This window comes from Felis catus, chromosome A2 (genome assembly GCF_018350175.1).
Source record: "Felis catus isolate Fca126 chromosome A2, F.catus_Fca126_mat1.0, whole genome shotgun sequence".
Lineage (NCBI taxonomy): Eukaryota > Metazoa > Chordata > Mammalia > Carnivora > Felidae > Felis > Felis catus.
The window spans coordinates 91,174,163-91,200,483 of NC_058369.1; the positions used below are offsets into that span (position 1 = coordinate 91,174,163).

A 26,321-nucleotide genomic window follows, 5' to 3' on the forward strand; every position below is an offset into this window, starting at 1 on the left:
TGTAGTTTATATACACAATGGAATACTATGTGGCAATTAAAAAGAATGAACTATGGTCTTCTGTAGCAACGTGGATGGAACTGGAGAGTGTGATGCTAAGTGAAATAAGCCATACAGAGAAAGACAGATACCATATGTTTTCACTCTTATGTGGATCCTGAGAAACTTAATAGAAGACCATGGGGGAGGGGAAGGAAAAAAAAAAGAGGGAGGGAGCCAAACCATAAGAAACTCTTAAAACTGAGAATAAACTGAGGGTTGGTGGGGGGAAGGGGAGGGTGGGTAACGGGCATTGAGGAGGGCACCTGTTGCGATGAGCACTTGGTGTTGTATGGAAAATAATTTGACAATAAATTACATATTAAAAAAATAAATCCAATTAGATTTTTTTTAAGTCTGATTTTGGTAGTGAATTGCAGGTGATTTTCAGTTTCAATTTTATTGCTTCCTTGTTGGATACAAATTAGAAAAAACAATAAAGTTATTTTTATTATGATAAATAAATAAATAAATAAATAAATAAAATTAAAAAACTAACTTGCAGTGGAGCATTGAACTCAACCTATTACTAAATGATTTACTTAAACAGAATGAGTCAAAAAAGACCTCTTGCCTGAACCCATTCTCTACAACCATGCATGGGAACTTTTGACTCTCTTCTTACTTTCGTGGTGCTTAATACAAAGATATGCACCAAGCTGATTATGAATAAATATTACTGACTGACAGATTCTTATTAAAGAATATGACAGAGTCAATAGGAAGATCATATTTCCCCACCCTTGGCATGTAGGTCAGACTGTGTAGCTAGTGTGGGCCAAAGACATATGGCTGGTGATATATCTCACTTTCTGGCCCAACCCTTAAAACATACCGTGTGGTCCTCAACATGGTCAATTCAGGTAAATGCAGTCTTTAGATTGTTATGGTCCTAGACAAGACAATATCTGTGTGTTACAAACATCATACAGTTGTGAGCTTCCTAAGTTTTAGATAGAAAATGTATAAGAATACAAAAGTAGTTGATAATTTGGGCAATATTTGGGAGATATCAAGCCAGTATGTTTTATCCTTGAAAATCCCTAGTTCCTAGCATCCCAAAGCTCTTACAACAATAGTCAAGCCTAGAAGCCTCTGATGATAATTTCTTCCACAATGTAGAAATAACACACCTACCTTTAAGGCTGAGCTGTAAAAAAAGCTTATAGCTTATGGGTTAGGATGTGTGTGTTGGGAGTCAATTCTCCATGAATCATGTTTCTTTATATCTTATAAGCAGAGGCACTGACAGTCTTCTACTCTGGACTATTTTTCTAGGAACAATCTTGAAACATAGAAATAGTATGTCCCTCTGGAGAACAGGGTAGGTTTGTTTGTTATCTAGTAAAATGAAAAAAATGCCTCCCTCTGGTTCCGAGTTTGAGCATATTTGGGGCTTCCTGTTCTTAGAGTTTCTGACATGTATCCATTCTGTGCATAACACCCATATAGAGCCATAAACATTGGTCCCATGGGACTTGGGGGAAACTAGAGGGTGGGCACCAACATGAAGCTCATACTACCTCACATGCCTTGGGTAATAAAGCCCCAGTCTCTGACTTGGGAGTCTCATGTCTTCTGCCAGATGCCTTAGAAACTGTGGCAAGCGTTATAACTTGTTAGCTTGAGAGCAGGGTAAAATCTCAGACCCTTCACCATTCTTTTCAACATAATATAGGAGAAATCCACTACAGAGAGGAGGAGGAGGACAAAAGAAAGCCCACACCTTACTGTCCAGGGAGAGTGTAGAAAATAAAAATGACAGGAGATAAAGAAATAACATCAAATGACTACACCCCTTCCTCTCCCTCTCAGGGCAGAATGCCTAGACAGAATGGGGGAATGAAGTAAATATCCAGGTGAATAAAGGGGGATCCCAAGAATGTCAATTGGGAGTCAGGGGTGGCTAATGGCATGCTTCCCCCCGATAGTGGATGCTGTGGTGTGGCCCCCAGCTTCTCCCTCCTTCAAGACTAACACACTCATTTTCTTAGACTATGGCAGTATTGATATCTGACAGCTCACAGCTAAATATTTCTCAGGAAACTGTTTTCAGATAAAGAGAGCCACACTGCCTAAGGGAATGGCCCCCAGGGGGTCTGGTGGGCAGGGAGCAATTCTCATCCCGTGACTGGTCAATACAGGTCTAATACTGATCCAATACTGGTCAAAATAGGGTGCCTAGCACCCTTGCCTTAATTCAAGACAACTTTATGGCTTATTTCAGCTTCAAAGCTTTTCCACAGGACTGGGTGAGACTTTGCCACATTCCATCATGCTTCAATACTGCTTTCATCATTCCTCTCACTCCCACCCAGGTGGAGATTCTGGGAGCCCTCCTCACAAACTTCCGCATGCAAATTTCTATCGTGGAGTATGTCTCCTGGTAATCTTATCTGCAACCCTTGAAAGACTGGCGATAGTTGGAGTGTCACATGATGCAGAAGCAATAATGCTGTGTTGAAAAGACACCAAGTGAGCCTGAAGCAGCACTCATGTGTCCTACAGCTCACACAAGGGATAGAAGGGACCCAATGGTTGCTGCATGCTCTGACAAAGGGATACAATGTTCTGAGAGCTGAAAGACTCTCCAGCAAAAGTTTGGAGTTGGGACTGAGAAGCCACTATATGGAGAGAATTCACCTCTAGAAATATGTCTGGGGCCAGGGTATATGCCAGCATAGTGCTGAAATGACCACACAGGCCTACGTGCATATAAGCAGTATCTGCTTATAGCTCTATTCTGCGTCTTAAACATTGAGAAGTCTTTTTTTGTATGGAACCAGAAAACACCCCAAATAACCAAAGCAATCTTGAAAAAGAAAACCAAAGCAGGAGGCATCATAATCCCAGACTTCAAGTTGTATTACAAAGCTGTAATCATCAAGACAGTATGGTACTGGCACAAAAACAGACACTCAGATCAATGGAACAGAATAGAAAACCCAGAAACGGAACCACAAACATACGGCCAACTAATCTTTGACAAAGCAGGAAAGAATATCCAATGGAATAAAGACAGTCTCTTCAGCAAGTGGTGCTGGGAAAACTGGACAGTGACGTGTAGAAAAATGAACCTGGACCTCTTCCTAACACCATACACAAAAATAAACTCAAAATGGATGAAAGATCTAAATGTAAGAAAGGAAGCCATCAAAATCCTCGAGGAGAAAGCAGGCAAAAACCTCTTTGACCTTGGTCACAGCAACTCCTTACTCAACACATCTCTGGAGACAAGGGGAACAAAAGCAAGATGAACTATTGGAACTTCTTCAAAATAAAAAGCTTCTGCACAGCAAAGGAAACAATCAACAAAACTAAAAGGCAACCGAAAGAATGGGAGAAGATATTTGCAGATGACATATCAGATAAAGGGTTAGTATCCAAAATCTATAAAGAGCTTCTCAAACTCAGCACCCAAAAAATGTCCAGTGAAGAAATGGGCAAAAGACAGGAATACACACTTCTCCAAACTCAAACTCAGCACCCAAAAAATGCCCAGTGAAGAAATGGGCAAAAGACAGGAATACACACTTCTCCAAAGAAGACATCCAGATGGCCAACCTACACATGAAACAATGCTCAACCTCACTCATCATCAGGGAAATACAAATCAAAATCACAATGAGATACCACCTTACACCTGTCAGAATGGCTAACATTAACAACTCAGGCAACAACAGATGTTGGCGAGGATGTGGAGAAAGAGGATCTCTTTTGCACGGCTGGTGGGAATGCAAACTGGTGCAGCCACTCTGCAAAACAGTATGGAGGTTCCTCAAAAAACTAAAGATAGAACTACCCTACAACCCAGCAATTGCACTACTAGGCATTTATCCAAGGGATACAGGTGTGCTGTTTTGAAGGGACATATGCACCCCCATGTTTGTAGCAGCACTATCAACAATAGCCGAAGTATGGAAAGAGCCCAAATGTCCATCGATGGATGAATGGATAAACACACACACACACACACACACACACACACACACACACACACACAATGGAGTATCACTCGGCAATCAAAAAGAATGAAATCTTGCCATTTATAACTACTTGGATGGAACTTGAGGGTATTATACGAAGTGAAATTAGTCAGAGAAAGACAAATATCATATGACTTCACTCATATGAGAACTTTAAGATACAAAACAGATTAACACAAGAGAAGCAAAAATAATATAAAAACAGGGAGGGGGACAAAACAGAAGAGACTCATAAATATGGAGAACAAACCGAGGGTTACTGGAGGGGGGATGGGCTAAATGGGTAAGGGGCATTAAGGAATCTACTCCTGAAATCATTGTTGCACTATATGCTAACTAACTTGGATGTAAATTTAAAAAATAAATTAAATTAAAAAAAAGAGAGAAGCGGCAAGATGGCGGCTTAGGAGGACGCTGGGCTCACCGCGCGTCCTGCTGATCACTTAGATTCCACCTACACCTGCCTAAATAACCCAGAAAACCACCAGAGGATTAGCAGAACGGAGTCGCCGGAGCCAAACGCAGACGAGAGGCCCACGGAAGAGGGTAGGAAGGGCGGCGAGGCGGTGCGCGCTCCACGGACTGGCGGGAGGGAGCCGGGGCGGAGGGGCGGCTCACCAGCCAAGCAGAGCCCCCGAGTCTGGCTTGCAAAAGCGGAGGGGCCTGACGGACTGTGTTCCGACAACAAGCGCGACTTAGCGTCTGGGAGGTCATAAGTTAACAGCTCTGCTCGGAAAGCGGGAAGGCTGGAGGACAAAGGGAGGGAGAACTGCTGAGCCCCCTGACAACAGAGCTCAGTTTGGTGGGGAAGAAAGGCGCTCGCCAGCGCCATCTCCCCCGCCCATCCCCCAGCCAAAATCCCAAAGAGAACCAGTTTCTGCCAGGGAACTTGCTCGCTCCGCGCAAACACCCAACTCTGTGCTTCTGCGGAGCCAAACCTCCGGCAGCGGATCTGACTCCCTCCCGCTGCCACAGGGCCCCTCCTGAAGAGGATCACCTAAGGAGAAGCTATCTAAGCCTGCCCCTCCTGCCCCTGTGCACCTTGCCTACCCACCCCAGCTAATACGCCAGATCCCCAGCATCACAAGCCTGGCAGTGTGCAAGTAGCCCAGACGGGCCACACCACCCCACAGTGAATCCCGCCCCTAGGAGAGGGGAAGAGAAGGCACACACCAGTCTGACTGTGGCCCCAGCGGTGGGCTGGGGGCAGACATCAGGTCTGACTGCGGCCCCGCCCACCGACTCCAGTTATACACCACAGCACAGGGGAAGTGCCCTGCAGGTCCTCACCACGCCAGGGACTATCCAAAATGACCAAGCGGAAGAATTCCCCTCAGAAGAATCTCCAGGAAATAACAACAGCTAATGAGCTGATCAAAAAGGATTTAAATAATATAACAGAAAGTGAATTTAGAATAATAGTCATAAAATTAATCGCTGGGCTTGAAAACAGTATACAGGACAGCAGAGAATCCCTTGCTACAGAGATCAAGGGACTAAGGAGCAGTCACGAGGAGCTGAAAAACGCTTTAAATGAAATGCATAACAAAATGGAAACCACCACAGCTCGGCTTGAAGAGGCAGAGGGGAGAATAGGTGAACTAGAAGATAAAGTTATGGAAAAAGAGGAAGCTGAGAAAAAGAGAGATAAAAAAATCCAGGAGTATGAGGGGAAAATTAGAGAACTAAGTGATACACTAAAAAGAAATAATATACGCATAATTGGTATCCCAGAGGAGGAAGAGAGAGGGAAAGGTGCTGAAGGGGTACTTGAAGAAATAATAGCTGAGAGCTTCCCTGAACTGGGGAAGGAAAAAGGCATTGAAATCCAAGAGGCACAGAGAACTCCCTTCAGACGTAACTTGAATCGATCTTCTGCACGACATATCATAGTGAAACTGGCAAAATACAAGGATAAAGAGAAAATTCTGAAAGCAGCAAGGGGTAAACGTGCCCTCACATATAAAGGGAGACCTATAAGACTCGTGACTGATCTCTCTTTTGAAACTTGGCAGGCCAGAAAGAATTGGCAGGAGATTTTCAGGGTGCTAGACAGAAAAAATATGCAGCCGAGAATCCTTTATCCAGCAAGTCTGTCATTTAGAATAGAAGGAGAGATAAAGGTCTTCCCAAACAAACAAAAACTGAAGGAATTTGTCACCACTAAACCAGCCCTACAAGAGATCCTAAGGGGGACCCTGTGAGACAAAGTCCCAGAGACATCACTACAAGCATAAAACATACAGACATCACAATGACTCTAAACCCGTATCTTTCTATAATAACACTGAATGTAAATGGATTAAATGCGCCAACCAAAAGACATAGGGTATCAGAATGGATAAAAAAACAAGACCCATCTATTTGCTGTCTACAAGAGACTCATTTTAGACCTGAGGACACCTTTAGATTGAGAGTGAGGGGATGGAGAACTAGTTATCATGCGACTGGAAGCCAAAAGAAAGCTGGAGTAGCCATACTTATATCAGACAAACTAGACTTTAAATTAAAGGCTGTAACAAGAGATGAAGAAGGACATTATATAATAGTTACAGGGTCTATCCAGCAGGAAGAGCTAACAATTATAAATGTCTATGCGCCGAATACCGGAGCCCCCAAATACATAAAACAATTACTCATAAACATAAGCAACCTTATTGATAAGAATGTGGTAATTGCAGGGGACTTTAACACCCCACTTACAGAAATGGACAGATCATCTAGACACACGGTCAATAAAGAAACAAGGGCCCTGAATGAGACATTGGATCAGATGGACTTGACAGATATATTTAGAACTCTGCATCCCAAAGCAACAGAATATACTTTCTTCTCGAGTGCACATGGAACATTCTCCAAGATAGATCATATACTGGGTCACAAAACAGCCCTTCATAAGTTTACAAGAATTGAAATTATACCATGCATACTTTCAGACCACAATGCTATGAAGCTTGAAATCAACCACAGAAAAAAGTCTGGAAAACCTCCAAAGGCATGGAGGTTAAAGAACACCCTACTAACGAATGAGTGGGTCAACCAGGCAATTAGAGAAGAAATTAAAAAATATATGGAAACAAACGAAAATGAAAATACAACAATCCAAACGCTTTGGGACGCAGCGAAGGCAGTCCTGAGAGGAAAATACATTGCAATCCAGGCCTATCTCAAGAAACAAGAAAAATCCCAAATAGAAAATCTAACAGCACACCTAAAGGAACTAGAAGCAGAACAGCAAAGGCAGCCTAAACCCAGCAGAAGAAGAGAAATAATAAAGATCAGAGCAGAAATAAACAATATAGAATCTAAAAAAACTGTAGAGCAGATCAACGAAACCAAGAGTTGGTTTTTTGAAAAAATAAACAAAATTGACAAACCTCTAGCCAGGCTTCTCAAAAAGAAAAGGGAAATGACCCAAATAGATAAAATCATGAATGAAAATGGAATTATTACAACCAATCCCTCAGAGATACAAACAATTATCAGGGAATACTATGAAAAATTATATGCCAACAAATTGGACAACCTGGAAGAAATGGACCAATTCCTGAACACCCACACTCTTCCAAAACTCAATCAGGAGGAAATAGAAAGCTTGAACAGACCCATAACCAGCGAAGAAATTGAATCGGTTATCAAAAATCTCCCAACAAATAAGAGTCCAGGACCAGATGGCTTCCCAGGGGAGTTCTACCAGACGTTTAAAGCAGAGATAATACCTATCCTTCTCAAGCTATTCCAAGAAAAAGAAAGGGAAGGAAAACTTCCAGACTCCTTCTATGAAGCCAGTATTACTTTGATTCCTAAACCAGACAGAGACCCAGTAAAAAAAGAGAACTACAGGCCAATATCCCTGATGAATATGGATGCAAAAATTCTCAATAAGATACTAGCAAATCGAATTCAACGGCATATAAAAAGAATTATTCACCATGATCAAGTGGGATTCATTCCTGGGATGCAGGGCTGGTTCAACATTCGCAAATCAATCAACGTGATACATCACATTAACAAAAAAAAAGAGAAGAACCATATGATCCTGTCAATCGATGCAGAAAAGGCCTTTGACAAAATCCAGCACCCTTTCTTAATAAAAACCCTTGAGAAAGTTGGGATAGAAGGAACATACTTAAAGATCATAAAAGCCATTTATGAAAAGCCCACAGCTAACATCATCCTCAACGGGGAAAAACTGAGAGCTTTTTCCCTGAGATCAGGAACACGACAAGGATGCCCACTCTCACCGCTGCTGTTTAACATAGTGCTGGAAGTTCTAGCATCAGCAATCAGACAACAAAAGGAAATCAAAGGCATCCAAATTGGCAAAGATGAAGTCAAGCTTTCGCTTTTTGCAGATGACATGATATTATACATGGAAAATCCGATAGACTCCACCAAAAGTCTACTAGAACTGATACAGGAATTCAGCAAAGTTGCAGGATACAAAATCAATGTACAGAAATCAGTTGCATTCTTATACACTAACAATGAAGCAACAGAAAGACAAATAAAGAAACTGATCCCATTCACAATTGCATCAAGAAGCATAAAGTACCTAGGAATAAATCTAACCAAAGATGTAAAGGATCTGTATGCTGAAAACTATAGAAAGCTTATGAAGGAAATTGAAGAAGATTTAAAGAAATGGAAAGACATTCCCTGCTCATGGATTGGAAAAATAAATATTGTCAAAATGTCAATACTACCCAAAGCTATCTACACATTCAATGCAATCCCAATCAAAATTGCACCAGCATTCTTCTCGAAACTAGAACAAGCAATCCTACAATTCATATGGAACCACAAAAGGCCCCGAATAGCCAAAGGAATTTTGAAGAAGAAGACCAAAGCAGGAGGCATCACAATCCCAGACTTTAGCCTCTACTACAAAGCTGTCATCATCAAGACAGCATGGTATTGGCACAAAAACAGACACATAGACCAATGGAATAGAATAGAAACCCCAGAACTAGACCCACAAACGTATGGCCAACTCATCTTTGACAAAGCAGGAAAGAACATCCAATGGAAAAAAGACAGCCTCTTTAACAAATGGTGCTGGGAGAACTGGACAGCAACATGCAGAAGGTTGAAACTAGACCACTTTCTCACACCATTCACAAAAATAAACTCAAAATGGATAAAGGACCTAAATGTGAGACAGGAAACCATCAAAACCTTAGAGGAGAAAGCAGGAAAAGACCTCTCTGACCTCAGCCGTAGCAATCTCTTACTCGACACATCCCCAAAGGCAAGGGAAGTAAAAGCAAAAGTGAATTACTGGGACCTTATGAAGATAAAAAGCTTCTGCACAGCAAAGGAAACAACCAACAAAACTAAAAGGCAACCAACGGAATGGGAAAAGATATTCGCAAATGACATATCGGACAAAGGGCTAGTATCCAAAATCTATAAAGAGCTCACCAAACTCCACACCCGAAAAACAAATAACCCAGTGAAGAAATGGGCAGACAACATGAATAGACACTTCTCTAAAGAAGACATCCGGATGGCCAACAGGCACATGAAAAGATGTTCAGCGTCGCTCCTTATCAGGGAAATACAAATCAAAACCACACTCAGGTATCACCTCACGCCAGTCAGAGTGGCCAAAATGAACAAATCAGGAGACTATAGATGCTGGAGAGGATGTGGAGAAACGGGAACCCTCTTGCACTGTTGGTGGGAATGCAAATTGGTGCAGCCGCTCTGGAAAGCAGTGTGGAGGTTCCTCAGAAAATTAAAAATAGACCTACCCTATGACCCAGCAATAGCACTGCTAGGAATATATCCAAGGGATACAGGAGTACTGATGCATAGGGCCACTTGTACCCCAATGTTCATAGCAGCACTCTCAACAATAGCCAAATTATGGAAAGAGCCTAAATGTCCATCAACTGATGAATGGATAAAGAAATTGTGGTTTATATACACAATGGAATATTACGTGGCAATGAGAAAAAATGAAATATGGCCTTTTGTAGCAACGTGGATGGAACTGGAGAGTGTGATGCTAAGTGAAATAAGCCATACAGAGAAAGACAGATACCATATGGTTTCACTCTTAATTGGACCCTGAGAAACTTAACAGGAACCCATGGGGGAGGGGAAGGAAAAAAAAAACAAACAGGTTAGAGTGGGAGAGAGCCAAAGCATAAGAGACTGTTAAAAACTGAGAACAAACTGAGGGTTGATGGGGGGTGGGAGGGAGGAGAGGGTGGGTGATGGGTATTGAGGAGGGCACCTTTTGGGATGAGCACTGGGTGTTGTATGGAAACCAATTTGTCAATAAATTTCATATAAAATAAATAAATAAATAAATTAAAAAAAAGATATAGAAGTCTTTTGATTTTCAAAACCTTTTGATACTGTGAATATCTTCAGGAACGTCATTTTTTTTTTTTTAGTTCCTATTACAAAATACTTTATCAGTATTAGCCTAAGACCAGGAGTAAGAAAAGACAGAAGTTTGGGGGAAGAAGAAATAGGACAAGGCAGAGGTGGGGATGGGGTGGATCGACAGGCCAAACAAATTCAATTATAGGTTCACAATTTGCCCCAGGCCAATCAACCGATGAATGGATAAAGAAGATGTGGTATATATATATACAATGGAGTATTACTCAGATATCAAAGAGAAAGAAATCTTGCCATTTGCAATGACAAGGATTATGTTAAGTGAAATAAGTCAGTCAGAGAAAAACAAATACCATATGATTTCACTCATCTGTGGAATTTGAGAAACAAGACAGATACACATATGGGGCTGGGGGGGAGAGAGAGAAAGAAACCATGAGAGACTCTTAAGGACAGAGAACAAACTGAGGGTTGATGGAGGCAGGTGGGTAAGTGCCAGATGGTGGGAATGGGCTAGATGGGTGATGGCATTGAGGAGCGCACTTGTTCTGATGAGCACTGGGTGTTGTATGTAAGTGATGAATCACTGAATTCGACTCCCAGAACCAATATTGCTCTGTATGTTAACTAACTAGAATTTAAATAAAAATTAAAAAATTTTTGCCTCAGGTTAGCCCTGAAAAGAGGCACACAAGAATAGTAACTTCATCCCTGAAGTGTATTTTATACTGCAACAGCTGAAGTAGTCAACTAGTATGACTGAGAAATAGCAATGGGAAAACAAAATCTTCCCAATGATTCTGTTCCTTTTCAGACATTATCTACTTTTTTGAGTTCAAGTGTTTGTGGTAGGCAGAACAGCGCACCCACTAGAAAGATGCCCATGTCCTAATCCCCAGAACCTGTGAACACGCTGCCTCATGTGCCCAATGGGATGTTGCAGCTGTGGTTAAATTCAGGATCTTGACAGGGAGACTATCCTGGATTGTCCCTGGGAGGCTCAATGTAATCACAGGGACCTTAAATGTGGGGGAGGCCAGAGTGTCAGTGTCAGAGTAATGCAATGTGTGAAAGACTGGACAGGCCATCGCTGGTTTTGAAGATAGATGTGGAACGAAGTGGAAACTGGAAAAAGCAAGAAAACAGGTGCTCCCCTACGATCTCCAGAAAAGAACACAGCCCTGCGGTCATCTTGATTTCAGTCTAGTGAGAACCGATTTGGACTTCTGACTTCCAAAAATTGTCAGCGAATAAATTTGTGTTGTTTTAAACCACTAAATTCGAGGTAATTTATTTCAGCAGCAATAGGACACTAATACAGTGTTTAGTGAAGCGAAGGGAAGCAAAGCTGAAGGAAGAATCAAATCATTATTCAATCAGCATATTTGTTTAGTCACTTGAGAAAAGGTATTTGAGTACGTCTTCAGACTGACACACTATCGGTTGTTCCTCCATCAGGAAGCATTCCCTCATGGAGTCTCTCTGGAAGACAAATCTGAGCAAGAAGCCATGATGCAGTTCAACAGAAGCTAGGAAGGGTGGGCGTCACAGCAGCCCTGAAAGGGAGAAGGATCCTAGGGGCTTTTTATGTTTCTATTTCCCTGAGAGACTCTTAAAATATGAACGGTGACAAGGAACACAGCAGTAAATACTCAGACTGGTGGGATAATGAAAAAAATCAGTCATCTCAAAACAACTTCATCTCCAGGATGACTTCAGTAATTTCGGAAATAATGGCCTGTCCTGGATATGAGCATGCTTGTTGACTTATGGAAAATAACATACAATCTTATGTTCCACAAGAAAAAAAGAGGCAGGTGACAACTAATTATTTATTGACTAAATATTATATAAATATTGCATACGAGGCTAAGCTAGAAACAATCAGAAAATAATGAATGCATCCATTTTTTGTACTTCTTTAGCATTTTTCAATTAAAATTAATGCTCGTAAAGAACCCAAAGTAACAATTAACAATGGTTGTCTTTAAGTTTTTGGTCTATACAGCTATATTGAAAGAGGCTTTTTTAAAAATAGAGGGAATATTAACAATTGTAAAAGTAAAGTTATCTCTTAATCATCAGGAGGTATCACCAGTCAGTTAAGTGTCCGATTCTTGATCTCAGCCCAGGTCTTGATCTCAGGGTCATGAGTAGGAGCCCCGTGTTAGTCCGCGCACTGGGCATGAAGCCTACTTAAAATTAAACCATTAAATTAAATTAAATTAAATTAAATTAAATTAAATTAAATTCACCTAAGAAAAGGGAGCTCAAGTAGCCTACCTTCTTTAGAGGATCGTCATTCTGTTTGGTCTTCTGGGAAAATTGCCCCATCTTTCCTAGTGACCAGAGAAATCATAGATAATTTAAATCTACAAACATGAAAACACAAATATTAGCAAATTTATACAGACAAAAAGAAGAGTGATCACAAAACATTTAAGCTTTATCTTAAATGCTTTTATTTTTAGAGCAGGGGTGGGCAAACATTTTCCATAGAGGGCCAAACAATAAACTTTTCAGGCTTTGCAGGTCACAAGGTCTCCGTTAAAACTGTTCAGCACAGTCTTTGTACCTGGAAAGCAGCATGAACATGCATGCAGCAGCTACGTTAGTGGATTGCAGTTGTGTTTTTGCACGTTATGAGATTATCTCAGCATTTTCTATCCATAAGTCATATGTGAGGAAGAGAATAAATATGCATGAATATAAACCTGTAAAACCAAAGTGACCTTGAGTCTTAAAGTATATACAAGAACAAGAATGATGGATTTGGACCTAATGAGGTTTAATGAAGGAGTCTCAAGCTAGAAGTCAAGAGATACCGGCTCTGGTTCTACCTCTGCTCCCAAAAAACTTAAATTTGAGGGGCCTCGGTGTCTTCCTGCACAAAGAAAGTCAAAGCATCCTGATTTCATCATCCCTAGCCTCCAGAGAACAGCTACCATGGTTATGCACCTTTTTTTATAGATGCTGGAGCTCCTCTCACTAATGTATGTCTCAATGCCTTAGTGAAGGGGGTAATTGCTGGGCCCTCTCTAGTATGATAGTGAAGAGGGTGGAGCAGTGAGAAGCTGCCAGATGATTAATCCACTCCAAATTTTGCACCTCTCCAAACCTTTGAATTTCTTCCTCCATATTATTCCCAGAAACTTTGACATCTCAACCTCATTGAATGTAGACAACCAAGGACTCCTTGGATTGACTATCAGTCAATCAACCAAGCAAACTGTTACAATGACTTTCAGCTGCTTGAGCTAATCCATTAAATCCAGAAGCTCTGGGAACCCGTATCAATAAATTTAGCCTAATCCAACGTTATATTCCATTTCTTAGTCTAACAACCAGAAAACTCATTCCCACATAAATTCACCAGGTTTAACAAAAGTTTTTAACTATTTTGAGCATAGTCATACGCTCCTGACTCACACCTTGTACTTGTTCTGACTCAAGTTATAGAGTCCATGAGAGATAGTGTTGATAGGTCTTGACAAGGTGAGGCATCGCTTTTTTTTTAAGTTTATTTATTTATTTTGAGAGGGAGGGGAGGGGCCAAGAGAGGGAGAGACAGAATCCCAAGAAATCTCTACACTGTCAGCACAAAGACCAACACAGGACTGGAACTCACCCACCAAGATCATGGCTTGAGCTGAAATCAAGAGTTGGACACAACCAACTGAGCCACCCAGGTGCCCAGAGGCATGCCTTTTTTAAGAGGCTGCTATCAGTGAGGTTATCATAGGACCTTTGAGTGAGAAAAGCCGGTCTCCTCAGAGTCTCACAGATAACCCCATTCCAGGTCCCGCTCCTTCCCAGTCAATGTCCTAACTTTCAAGCAAGAAGTTGATAGGTTATAAATGCAACTGGTGTTGTAATTCTGCAACCTACCCAATTAAATTATGGATTAATCTTCAGCAAAGTCAGCTCAGTGGCTACAAAGTATAAGAGATTCTTTTAGGACTGCTACAGAAACTCTGATTACCCAACAGTGTCTTGAGTTGAAAGTGTAAAGGCCTAAATTTACTATTTTTTTCTCAGTAAATCCATGAGTGCAATCAGAAGTAGTTATTCTACCTTCTAGTTTTTGCAGTTTTCATTACTGCCAAAAAAAAAAAAAAAAAAAAGGTATGATAGCCACTTGGTCTCTAAGGCATTTGCTTCAACAAACACATCACAAGAGATCATTTATTTAATCATGATATCAAAGCCATGTCATGGATTATTAGTAACTCATTCTTTACTGCCAAGGAGTTAAGCAGTATACCTAAGGCCAAAGGCATAATTGAACCAATTCCAGAATTCTATCTTTTAGGATATATTTCCTGGGACCATTCCTGTTATTACATATTAGGGTCTAGCCAGGAAGGGAATTAAATATAAGGAATTGGTTACATAAATGTTTGGGGGCCCAAAGAGCAAAATAGAAACACTGAGGTAATGCAGAGATCATAAGTGCAGCCACTACCCCTTAGGCCAAGGGAATACAAAGTTTAGATTATCAAAGCCTAGAAGCTCAGAGGAGGGAGTCATGGCTGTTCCAGGTACCTCTGAGAAGACAAATAAGCAAAGTACTAAAAGAAGCTGGAGACTGGAACAAAATGCTGATGTAGAGGCCTTACTAACAGGAATAGCAAGCAAACGGGCACCAAAACTCCTCCTCCTAACTCCCAATTTCTTTGTAGGGCTTTCTACTTGAGCCTAATAGGCAAAGAATTCTGGGAAATGTAGTTTGCAAATGTAGTTTGCCACATCATCACAGAGCAGAACAGAGAAGGTTAAATTTGGAGTGAAGTAACAATAGCCAAGTCCCTGGTACTGTGTCACGACCCAAGGGAAGATTCCTATTAACCAACCAAATGCCACCATGATATTATACGATAAAAAATCATTGCCATAAACCAGAATGCCTAAAGTCAATGAATCAGCACATTCTCTCCCTGGAGGCAGACCTCCATGAGGGTAAACAAAAAATTTTGACCCTCAGTTCCAACCCAACCTTTACACTTAGAGCTTCAGATGTGTGTAAATTCTAACAGCCTCCATGATTCTGATGTCAAAAACCTGGTTTATTTTCTCATTTATAATTAGTCCATCTAGAAAACCACCTGAGCCTTTGCCCTCCAACATCAGGAAAATGGAGACTCCTGCTTCTTCAGTTCTTCAGGTTCCTTGGAAATCTCTCCTTGTGTTTAGCAGGAAAAAAAAAAATATTTTCCCCAAATTATGTGGCCCGACTAATCAAGACTCTTTCTGACTATAAGTTACAAAAACTTAACACCAATTGGTTTAGGTAAAAAGTAGAAGTCAATAGTCCATGCCAATCAGTCAGTATGTATGTACTACGTACATGTGTATCAGTTATTCAGCAGTGAACAGATACAGGGAAAAGCTCTTCACTGTTCTGGCCTGTTGTTGATGTCAGGTGTCTGCCCTTAATACTTATGAGTCTGTCTGTAACCATATAAAAACAACCTACCATCTTATTTTCCACCTACACTCAGGTTTCTGGTTGGGTAAAATGCAACATATATTAAGTTAAAAGACAACTGATAAACTAGAGAAACCTTTGGTGATATCTATAACATTAACTAGGAGTTACTATCCAGATAATATCCTTAAGATAAGAGCTCTTTAAATAAAACACTTAGAGATGAATAACACAAAAGAATATATAAATGACATGAACAGGCAATTCACAAAATGAGTGAAATATTAAAAACACCAAATTATATCCAGGAGTAAAAGGTATCCACAGATCAATAGTGAAAGCAACATTTTGTCAGCTTAACGATGAGCATCAAATCATAAAACCTGTACTTTTTTGGTCCAATAATTCTACTTCTAATCATTTAGCCTGAGGATGTCATTAGACAAGTGTATGTGTATTAAGGTGTTGATTGTGATGCTTTGTATATCAGTAAAAGCTAGATATAAGCTTAGTGTCCTTTAAGAACACTACAAACACAGTATTACTAATTTTTCATTTCTTTTGAACCGTGTTCCAATATGCTTAGCATGAAGCTGTTACTGATCCTGTTGCTACTTAAACCTCTGATATTTTTTTGGCATTGATTTTTTGCATTACTTTCAATTTTTTAAAACATTGCGTTCAGGTGCTATTTATCTTGATTACTAAGAGGACTTTATTCGCTTATTTATTTATTTATTTATTTATTTATTTATTTATTTTGGTGCCCTTTAAATGTACTGAGGCAAGTGCCTCATTTGCTTCACCCTATTCCCAGCTTTAAGAGAAATGGAGATTAATTTTCCCCACATGTATTAGTTTGCTAGAGCCACAAACTGGATGGCTTAAAAGAAATTCATTGTGTCATGGGTCTAGAATCTAAAAGTCTAAGGTCAAGATGTTGGCAAGCTTGGTTCCTTCTGGGGACTGTGCTACAGGATGTGTTCCATGCTTTTCTCCCAGCTTCTGGTGATTTGCTGGAAGTCTTTGGTGATCCTTGACTCCTAGGATCAAGAACCTGATCGCTGCTTTCATGTTTACGTGGTGTTCTCCCTGTGTGTGTGTGTGTCTGCCTCCAAACTTCCCCTTTTTATAAGGGCACTGGTTGTATTGGATTAAAGGCGCACCCTTGGGGCGCCTGGGTGGCGCAGTCGGTTAAGCGTCCGACTTCAGCCAGGTCACGATCTCGCGGTCCGTGAGTTCGAGCCCCGCGTCAGGTTCTGGGCTGATGGCTCAGAGCCTGGAGCCTGTTTCCAATTCTGTGTCTCCCTCTCTCTCTGCCCCTCCCCCGTTCATGCTCTGTCTCTCTCTGTCCCCCCAAAAAAAATAAACGTTGAAAAAAAAATAAAAATTAAAAATTAAAAAATTAATAAAAAATAAAGGCGCACCCTATTCTAGTGTGACCTCATCCTGACTAATTCCATCTGCAATCACCCTGTTTCCAAATAGTTTACATTCTGAGTTCCTGGGGGGTAGGACTGCAGCATATGAATTTAGGGGTGGGAACACAATTAAACCTATAAAACCGTGTTTAGTAAATTTTCTATACGCTTCAGTCTGACAACCCAGAATCTTTCCTCTGCCTTCAGGAAAGAGCAGGATTGACTTATAGCCTCTGGCTTCCTTTTGACTACAGTTAATTCTATATCTACCCAGAAACAAATACCTTATAGGCAGAGAGATGGGTACCACCTCAGTATTGCCTACTCACCAGTCCATTATTGCTGACTCTTACAACTCAGGCTCTGGAAGAAAAGGAAGTAAACAAGAGTTGAAAAGCCAATGAGCATCATGAACCCTGGGAAATATGGGAAATCCTAGGTACCCTCAGGCCGTCTCCATTCATACACTCATTCTCCTCTCCCTGTCACTCATATACAGTCTTTAAGAAAAGAATGGAAGCATCATGATTTGCATTTTCACTTCCACTTACATCATGGAAGCAAGAGTGAGAAGCCTTAGTTGAGTACATTTACAGACACTTTAGGAAGTAATACAAATGTGTAAACTGAGGCTTGGACTTCACACAGAGTAAGTGGCAGACCCAGGATTGACACCAAGATCTCCTACATCACAGCCCTGACAACAAGAAGCCCTACTGCATGACAGATATAGATCTTTGACCGAATTCTAAGGTTCTGTCAAACCAGAGTGAAGCCAGTCGACCAGGGGCAGACCATTACACAGAAGAAGACCCTCCAAACCAACCTTGCTTCCATCCTTTTCTGCTGCTCACAGAGCCTACCCATGTGCTGACCTCCCACCTTCTTCCAACTACCTGGAGTATAGATTTGAAGCTCTCTGTAGCAACACTTCTGCTGAGTCAATAACTCTCTAACAGAGATACTGTAACAGACAAGCTCTTAGTAGGAAACTGGTACAGTATATGTTCCCCAGTCAGTGTGAACATAGTTTTCTAGTGGCGCTCTGGCCACACTCTCACTCAAACTATATTGGTTGGAGTGCTGTGGGGACTCATCGTGAGCCAACAATTATTGTGGAGTTCCTCAGTTGTGTTTGTGCAGAGTCTATAATCTATAGGCTTCTTCTCTTTGTCAGCAAGATCTTTGCACAGATGGTTGTTCATAACTAGAGTTTGCAAGGGTGATATGTATATTAATGAGTGGAACTCACCAATGTTTTTCACCCTGATATAATTTAATGTTCTAATGATGCCACTTAATGATGTGCAACAGATAACAGAACATGTGTCTCTATAAGTCATGATAATTAATTCAAAGGGTAAACAACTAGAGTATAAATAATGTTGTTCCAAGGCCAAGCAAAAGGGAAAAAGAGGAATGGAAGAAAGAAATGCAAACCTTGAGAGATCTCAAACCATGCTAGGGTATCATTCCCTTCTTGAGGGGATTTGCAGAAAGAAACAGCAACAAAATTAAGAAGGAATAACAAATGGGCCTATGTCCTTATTATTTTTTTATGGCTATCTTTTCATGACATCATGAAATTGGACATGGTAGGCCTTAGGAAAATTCGGTCTACGTATTAAAGGATATCCCATGCATACGCAATTATCTGTGCCATGCTAAAGTGTATTAAGCTTTGTCATCACTGAAGTCTTAATTTTCAGGATAATAGAATGAAATGTCCACTCTTAAAGTAATCTTTCCCATCATTGTTGGCTCCTTACAGTTTTACAATACCTACTCTCTCTTTCCATTATGCTTTTGGTCAAAGTATGAGAATTCTGTGATGTAAATTGAGATCATGTTACCACTATCCGCTGTGATTTCCCAGGGCCTGTCATAATCTTTGACTCTAACTTTCAAGAGATACACAGCTTATTATTTAAGTCTTTTAGTGAAAATCACTATAGAATCATTTTGGAGCTTTAAAATAGACCATACAACCAAAAATTAAGCATAAAAATATGTCTTTGATGTTAAATTTTACTCTAGTAGAGAAGACATTTGTTCATTACAAACTGTGCTCATCTCTGCTCACTATATTATTTCTGATGGGATATCTACAAGAACATTCAGGAAACTAACACTTACATGGAACAGTAGGTCCACCCTTGGAGTATATTCTCTAGACTACCCTTGTTACTTACAAAGAGGGTTACATACTCAATCTACTCCTGTTTCCTGTAATCTTCACCTCTTTACTCCTTCCCTTCTAGGATAATAGAGGTGTGACTACCCACATCCAAGGTGGAATTTACAAAATAGAAAGTAAAATGTGCCTAGCTTAAAAAAAAAAGAACATGTGGTATACTAAAAATGGAAACCTACATGAAACAAAATATTCACTACTGAGCTTTAATTATGATTCAACTATTTATAAAATTATATTTAAAAATAATTTTTCAGTTATTATTAGAAGTAATATATCTATAATTATGGGAGTAAGGTCCTGGACCTTCAGGTCCTGCCACTGCCCCATCAGCAGCAAGCACAGTAATTGGTGACCTACAGATCATGAACATTAATAATAGGTTCTTTAGAAAAAATATTATACTCATTCTTCCTATTTGAAAGGGAAAACACTACCTCATCATTTAGTAAGTGCTGTTTTTAAAAAATTATAAACATCTTGGTGAAAGAATAGCAATTTTCCCGATAGAAAATGAACAAACACCTACAGTCACTAATAGCAGAACCAGCCCTTTCTTCCTAAGTGTCAAGTCCTTCCAGAGTCTTCTAGAATACAACATGAACATAGATAGACTCTGGCAGGTAGAACCTTTGGAAGTATTATGCAGTTCGACCTATTGGCATGAATATGTAATGAAATGCTCAATACCAGCTCAAAGGCACACATGCTTGTAAAGGTTCATATATTGGTCAAGAACTGGTCACCTTCCCACATTCTATTATCTCCTAAAGTTCAATGCCACACTACTTACCATTAGAACCTCCCATGGTAAACACTAGGATATGAAAAGGTGGGATGGGGGTGGAGGCATCTCACAAAATGGTTGCCATCTGCAGTTCTGAGATATTGTCCTGCTTAGGGAATGGGAAGTCTCAGTGACCTCATCTTCTTTCTGAGGTATTCTGGCATCTCATGGAGTCAGCCATTAGCACTGGAAAAAGGCTCCAGAAAGATAAAAATACTCCTGACATCATGTCACAGGTATGTTACTGAGATATATATGCGGCCTTCCCAAGGTTTAGTTTTTTAAAAAAATCAAAATCACATAAAAACAGTACAGAAAGACAAAAGGGAGGGGACCACAGACCAAGGTGGGTTCAAAATAGCCCCTATCTTCAGACTTCTGTTGCTTAAACTGAATTCTAGCTTTTCTACTTGGAAAACCTCTCCTTTCAAACTTAATCCAGATATAGAAAAGAAAACACATCTGCCACTCTACCCACCTTATGCCAAACCCTTTCTTCTCTCCGAGGAAAGAGGAATTGCTAACCAGATTGATACGGCTCAAAATATTCATTTGGCCACACTTAAAAGTATGAGAATTCACTGTGCATTTAAAGCGCGTAAAGCGCACACAGATTCTCTCTTGGCTTCCTTCTTGGCGCTGGGCGTGTAAATAGGCATGAAATTGCTGCCAAGAAAGGGCAGGCCCTGCCAGGTCTTAGGGAGCTGGCCATTACTGCTCACTGCCATAATTTTTGGCTGCCCAGAGGGTCGTACTGTGACAAGATATAGACTGGGGTTGGGAGCAGCATGTGGGAGACCCTGCTTAGGCTTACAGCAATGCCTTTAAAAGAACCACCGGTAAACTGGTAAACTGGAGTATGCCCAGAGGTACACACACGTACAAAGGTCACCTCTGAGAAACACTAATGTAGGATATGAGGATCCGATAAACAGCCCTGGACCACCTACGTCTCCTCTTGTCCTCAGCTCTTGCTGAAAAATGAATTGTGAAGCAGGAAGCGGCCATGGAGTAAGGCAGGGGCTGGTTCCGCGGGCTAATCAGACCTGAGTCTTCCACGGGAACATGCGGTGTAGGTCATCTTCTGCTCGGCCATGGAGCTCAGCGGGAGGCTTTCCCTCTCCCTACTGCCTCACACCAGCCTCAGGCTAGCCCTTCTAGAAACGTTCACCACCCAAGCTGTGTTCCTCATGACTCCATAGCACTAGATTAACAAGACCCGTGGAGCAGAGAAGGGGACGCACAATACTGCTCCAGGCCTTGTACCCTCCACCCCACCCCAAGGACTGCCCACTTCCTAGAACTAATTAGAAAGAGTACAATCAATAATGCATTAGCCAGCCTTTTGAAAATTCTTATGGGTCAGCAGGCATGGCTTCTGCTGAATTTTACACTTGAGAAATGAACCAATTCTTGCTTTTATTTCAAAAGTCAGAGTAATAAGGGAAATACTTCTTTCTTTTCTAGGAAATTCATTTAAAAATTGGCATTTCACATATAATAATATCACTTACAGTAAGTCTGGAGCTAAAGTAAAAAGAACAATGTTTTCTCTCTAAGAATCATCCTGTTGATCTTTGAAAATCCTCAGGTAGTAATTGTAATTAATAATATCTCCCCCTGGGGCTCCTGGGTGGCTCAGTCAGTTAGGTGTCCGACTTCAACTCAGGTCATGATCTCACAGAACGTAAGTTCGAGACCCACATTGGGCTCTGTGCTGACAGCTTGGGCCTGAAGCCTGCTTTGGATTCTGTCTCCCTCCCTCTCTGGCCCTCCCATGCTTGCACTTGCTCTCTCTCTTTCTCAAAAAAAAAAAATAAATAATAATTAATTAATTAAAACATAATGATGAAAAATATTCTCTCTCTCCTATCAGCAATAACAGTCACATAATATGGTGATTCTGATAAAATGTTGTTCAAATATGTACCCACCTGAAATATTAAAATTTTTAAAGTGGGAGAGAAACAGAAGTGTTCCAAGATACAAGGAATATATTCATTGCTGCATTTTTGAAATAGCAAACTCTTGGAATCAAAAGCAAGATATCCATCAATAGGGGACTAGATAAATGAATCACAGTACATGCACAAAGTAGTATTACATTCTCCTCTTAGCTTTTTTCTTTAGCTAAATTTTATATCTTGAAGATCTTTAAACCATAAAAAAAAAACTATGTAGATGTATGTCTGTTGTTCTGAAAATCTCAAAGACGTATCATTAATTTTGTTTTTAAAGGTAGCATGATCCTATTGGTGTAAATTGCCTTGAGTATGTGTGCATGCTTGCATGCATGTGTCTGTCTGTCCGTGTGTCCTCAGGAAGGTATATTCACTCATTCAACAAACATGCCTTATGCCCTCTTACGTGCCAGGCACTGCTTTTTTCTAGATATTATGGAAACACAGGAAAAAGACAAAGTCCTTTGTCTCATGAATTTACTGGTGCATGGGAGAGAAAGATAATAAACAATTAAATGGATAGATACTTTCAGAGAGTGACCAGTGCCATAAAGAAAATAAAACACACTAATGGATACATTGTATAAACAGGCTGAGGAAAGCCCTGAAAGTCAGATCCAGGAGTCTTTTAAGCAGTGAAACCCATCCAGTGCAAGAACCTCAGACAGCACAAAGCCAGTGAGGTGAAATGGGCTAAAAGGAGACAACAGAAAAAGTTAAAGAAGCAATCATGATGAGTCTTTCAGACCATGTGAAGAAGTTTATATTTTATTCTATATGCAGCAGGAAACTAATGAAGCTAAGGTTGAAGGGAGAGGGGAGGTGAATCAAAATGACTTACATATGCTAAAAAGTACATAAACACTCCCCACGCCAGTCCCCAGGATGCATTAGAAACACCTAATATTGAAGGAGAAAGCTTTCTTTATTTTTTGAACTATATGCATATAATATCTGAATTGTTTTGCAAAAGAGAGACAGAAAGAATGCAAGTGGGGCAGGGGCAAAGGGAGATGAAGAGAGAATCTTTAAAAAAAAAATTTTTTTTAATGTTTATTTATTTTTTAGAGAGAGAAAGACAGAGTGTGAGCAGGGGAGGGGCTCAGAGAGAGGGAAACACAAAATTTGAAGCAAGCCTCAGGCTCTGAGCTGTCAGCACAGAGCCCGACATGGGGCTTGAACTCACAAACTGTGAGATCATGACCTCAGCAGAAATCAGACACTTACCCGACTGAGACACCCAGGCGTCCTGAGAGAGAATCTTAAGTAGGCTCCACGCCCAGCACCCTGCTTGAGATTCTTTCTCTCTCCCTCTGCCCCTCTCCCCCTCTCATGCATGCACTCTCTCTCTCAAAAATAAAATGTAAAATAAAATAAAAATAAAAATAAAATAAAATAAAATAAAAAATATATATTTGCCACTCTGGAAGGTATAAGGCAACATATCAATGTTAATTTAATTTACATTTTTTAAGGTGTTTTTGTTTTTGTTTTTTACTTTGAGAGAGAGAATGTGCGTGCATGTGTGCACGAGTGGGGGAGGAGCAGACGGAGAGGGAGAGAGAGAATCCCAACCAGGCTCCTTCCTGTCAGCACAGAACCCAATGTGGGGCTCAATCCCACAAACCAAGAGATCATGACCTAAGCCAAAATCAAGAGGTGGACACAACCCATTAAGCCACCCAGGTGCCCCTAGTTTGCATTTTTATGACTACTATTGCATTAGAGCATCTTTTAATATATTTATCAGCTGTTCGGATTTGTCTTTGTGACCTGAAGATTTATATCCTTTGTTTATTTCTCTATTGGGTTGTCTTTTTGTCAAATTATAAAAGCTGTATATTATAGTTATTAACCCTTACTAAATTCATCATCTGCTTTGTAAATAGTTGTTCTAGATCTAATGACTATCTGCAGGCATAGCTTATAGTTTATTCTGCATGCAAGATTTTTACTATTTATGTTCTCAGCTATGTCAATTTTTAAATACATCTTCTAGGATTTATTATTATTATTATTTTTATTATTATTAAGATCTTTCTCTCTCCTTAGATTGTATGTTACCTCCTAAATTTCTTTCCAAAGTTTTAACATTTTAATTTTTTATATGTAAGTAGTTTAACTGGAATTTACTTAAATATATATGAAATATAGGAGTCTGATTTTGTATTCTTACAGATGGGCAATCAGTTTTACCAGCAACCAATTGTTAAATAAATATTTTCTCCTGAAATTGAAATACTCTTGCCATATGTTAACTTTGTTGAGAGAGAGAGAGGACACAAGTTGGGGAAGAGGGGCAGAGGGAAAGGGAAGGAGAGAATCTCAAGCAGCCTCCACGCTCAGTGTGGAGCCCACCGTGGGGCTCAGTCCCACAACCATGAGATCATGACCTGAGCCAAAATCAAGAGTTGGATGCTCAAGTCACTGAACCACCCAGGTGCCCCAGTCATATGTTAAATTTTAATGTTTCCTGCTCTATATGGAAAGACAATGTATCTACTCCTGTGTCACTTCCATATTACTTGGGGTTTAGCGCCCTTATACTATGTTCTGATAGAAGGGAAGGCCCTCTCGTTACTCTTTTTGATAAATTTCCAGGATATTTTTAAGATTTTTTTTTTTGTCTTCCACCTGAACTTTAAGGTCATTATGCCCAGCTTCACGAAACAAATCCAAATTGGTATTCTAACTGTAATTATATGAAATGTATAAACTGATTTGGGAATAATTACCTTTTAAATTGAATCTTCTCATCCAAGAACATGGTATGCCTCTCAATTTGTTCAGACCTTGGTTTTATGTTGAAATTGCTATAGTCTTCTTCATGTAGAGCCTTCATTCATTTTGTTAATTTTGGGGGGTAAATTGGTTGTGTAACGTCATCATAGAGGCAGACTACCTTTCCCACCTCATGAAGCTTGCTTTGACCAAAACAGGCAGGCAAAGGTGATAAAATTCTGGTTTCAAGCCTAGGCCTCAATATTCCTTGCCTATTCTGCTCATTCTCTTCCACTGCTGCCATGGCCATGAAAAAGGGTTTTCTCTATAGCCACTGACCCTCCAACCCAGAGACAGATCTCAGAGCAGAGCCAGTCAGCCACGCCCAGCCAAGAGTTATGGGTGACATTACCTGTCAAGATGGACCATTCAAAGGTCCTATTTGCCATGCCCACTGTGTTCTTGTGAGGAAAGCAGCCCTCGGCTGTCTCTGAGGTGACTTAAACCGTGTACATCAAGAACAGCCAAGCCTGCCACTTAGAGCACAGCAGATTGGACCAGATATTCTTGTCTATGCTAAATTAAGCAGACATGGTAAGCTGCACATTAAGAAGAGCTAATCCTCTGAGAAACTTTCAGTGAAACTGCCCAATTGGGATGTTCTGTATCAGATGGTAACGTACCAGCACACGCTGTGCCTCTTGCTAAGGATGAAATACCGTGCACACGGAAGTGAGTCTTGCAGGCAGAACGTATGGTAACCAATTGCCCCACTCCCCACGGAGCTTGCTCACATGCCAACCAGTGCTGGCTGTCCTCTTTGGGTTTGGCCCGTGAACACCAACAAATCTCTTCTCCCCAACTTTTTATTTTCCAACAACAAAAATAATAATGGTATAGATTAGTATTTGTCATAGATAATACAAATAATACCAAAGAAATCCAGTGTTTTACAACATTTGTATGTCTTATTTTATTTCATCCTAGTAATCTATGAGGTAGTCATTATTATTGTTCCTTTTACCGGTGAGGGAACTTAGGTTTAGAGAGGTAAAAGGACCAGTTCCGGGTCAGATAACTTGGAAGGAGAGGAAGTGGGATACAAATCCAGACCTGTCTGGCTCCAAGGGTGGTCTTGTGTGCTTCTTTAGCAGTGGTTCTCAATATGTGGTCCCCAGACCAGAAGCCTCAGCATCCCCTGGGAACTTGTCGGAAATGCATATTCCTGGGCCCCACCCAGACTTACAGAATCAGAAGCTCTGAGATTGGAGCCCAGGAATCTGTGTTTTAACAGGCCCTCTCACCAGGATTCCCGTCTGCCTGCTTAAGTTTGAGAACCATTGCTCTGTACCAGACCACCTCCATAAAATGATTTTAAAGTCAGGAAAGAATTATGTGAGCAGAAGTGATCTGAAAGACTTTCTGAA

General features: G+C 40.5%; 1 long non-coding RNA gene across 1 annotated transcript; it reads right to left on the bottom strand.

Moving 5' to 3' along the window:
• Positions 1 to 595: 595 nt before the first annotated feature.
• Positions 596 to 21,984, bottom strand: LOC109497285. The gene is made up of 4 exons (XR_006594179.1): positions 20,219 to 21,984; positions 17,561 to 17,594; positions 12,666 to 12,721; positions 596 to 931 (listed from the first exon to the last, which is right to left on the bottom strand). It is a non-coding gene; the product is annotated as an uncharacterized LOC109497285 (long non-coding RNA).
• Between the last annotated feature and the right edge of the window lie 4,337 nt (positions 21,985 to 26,321).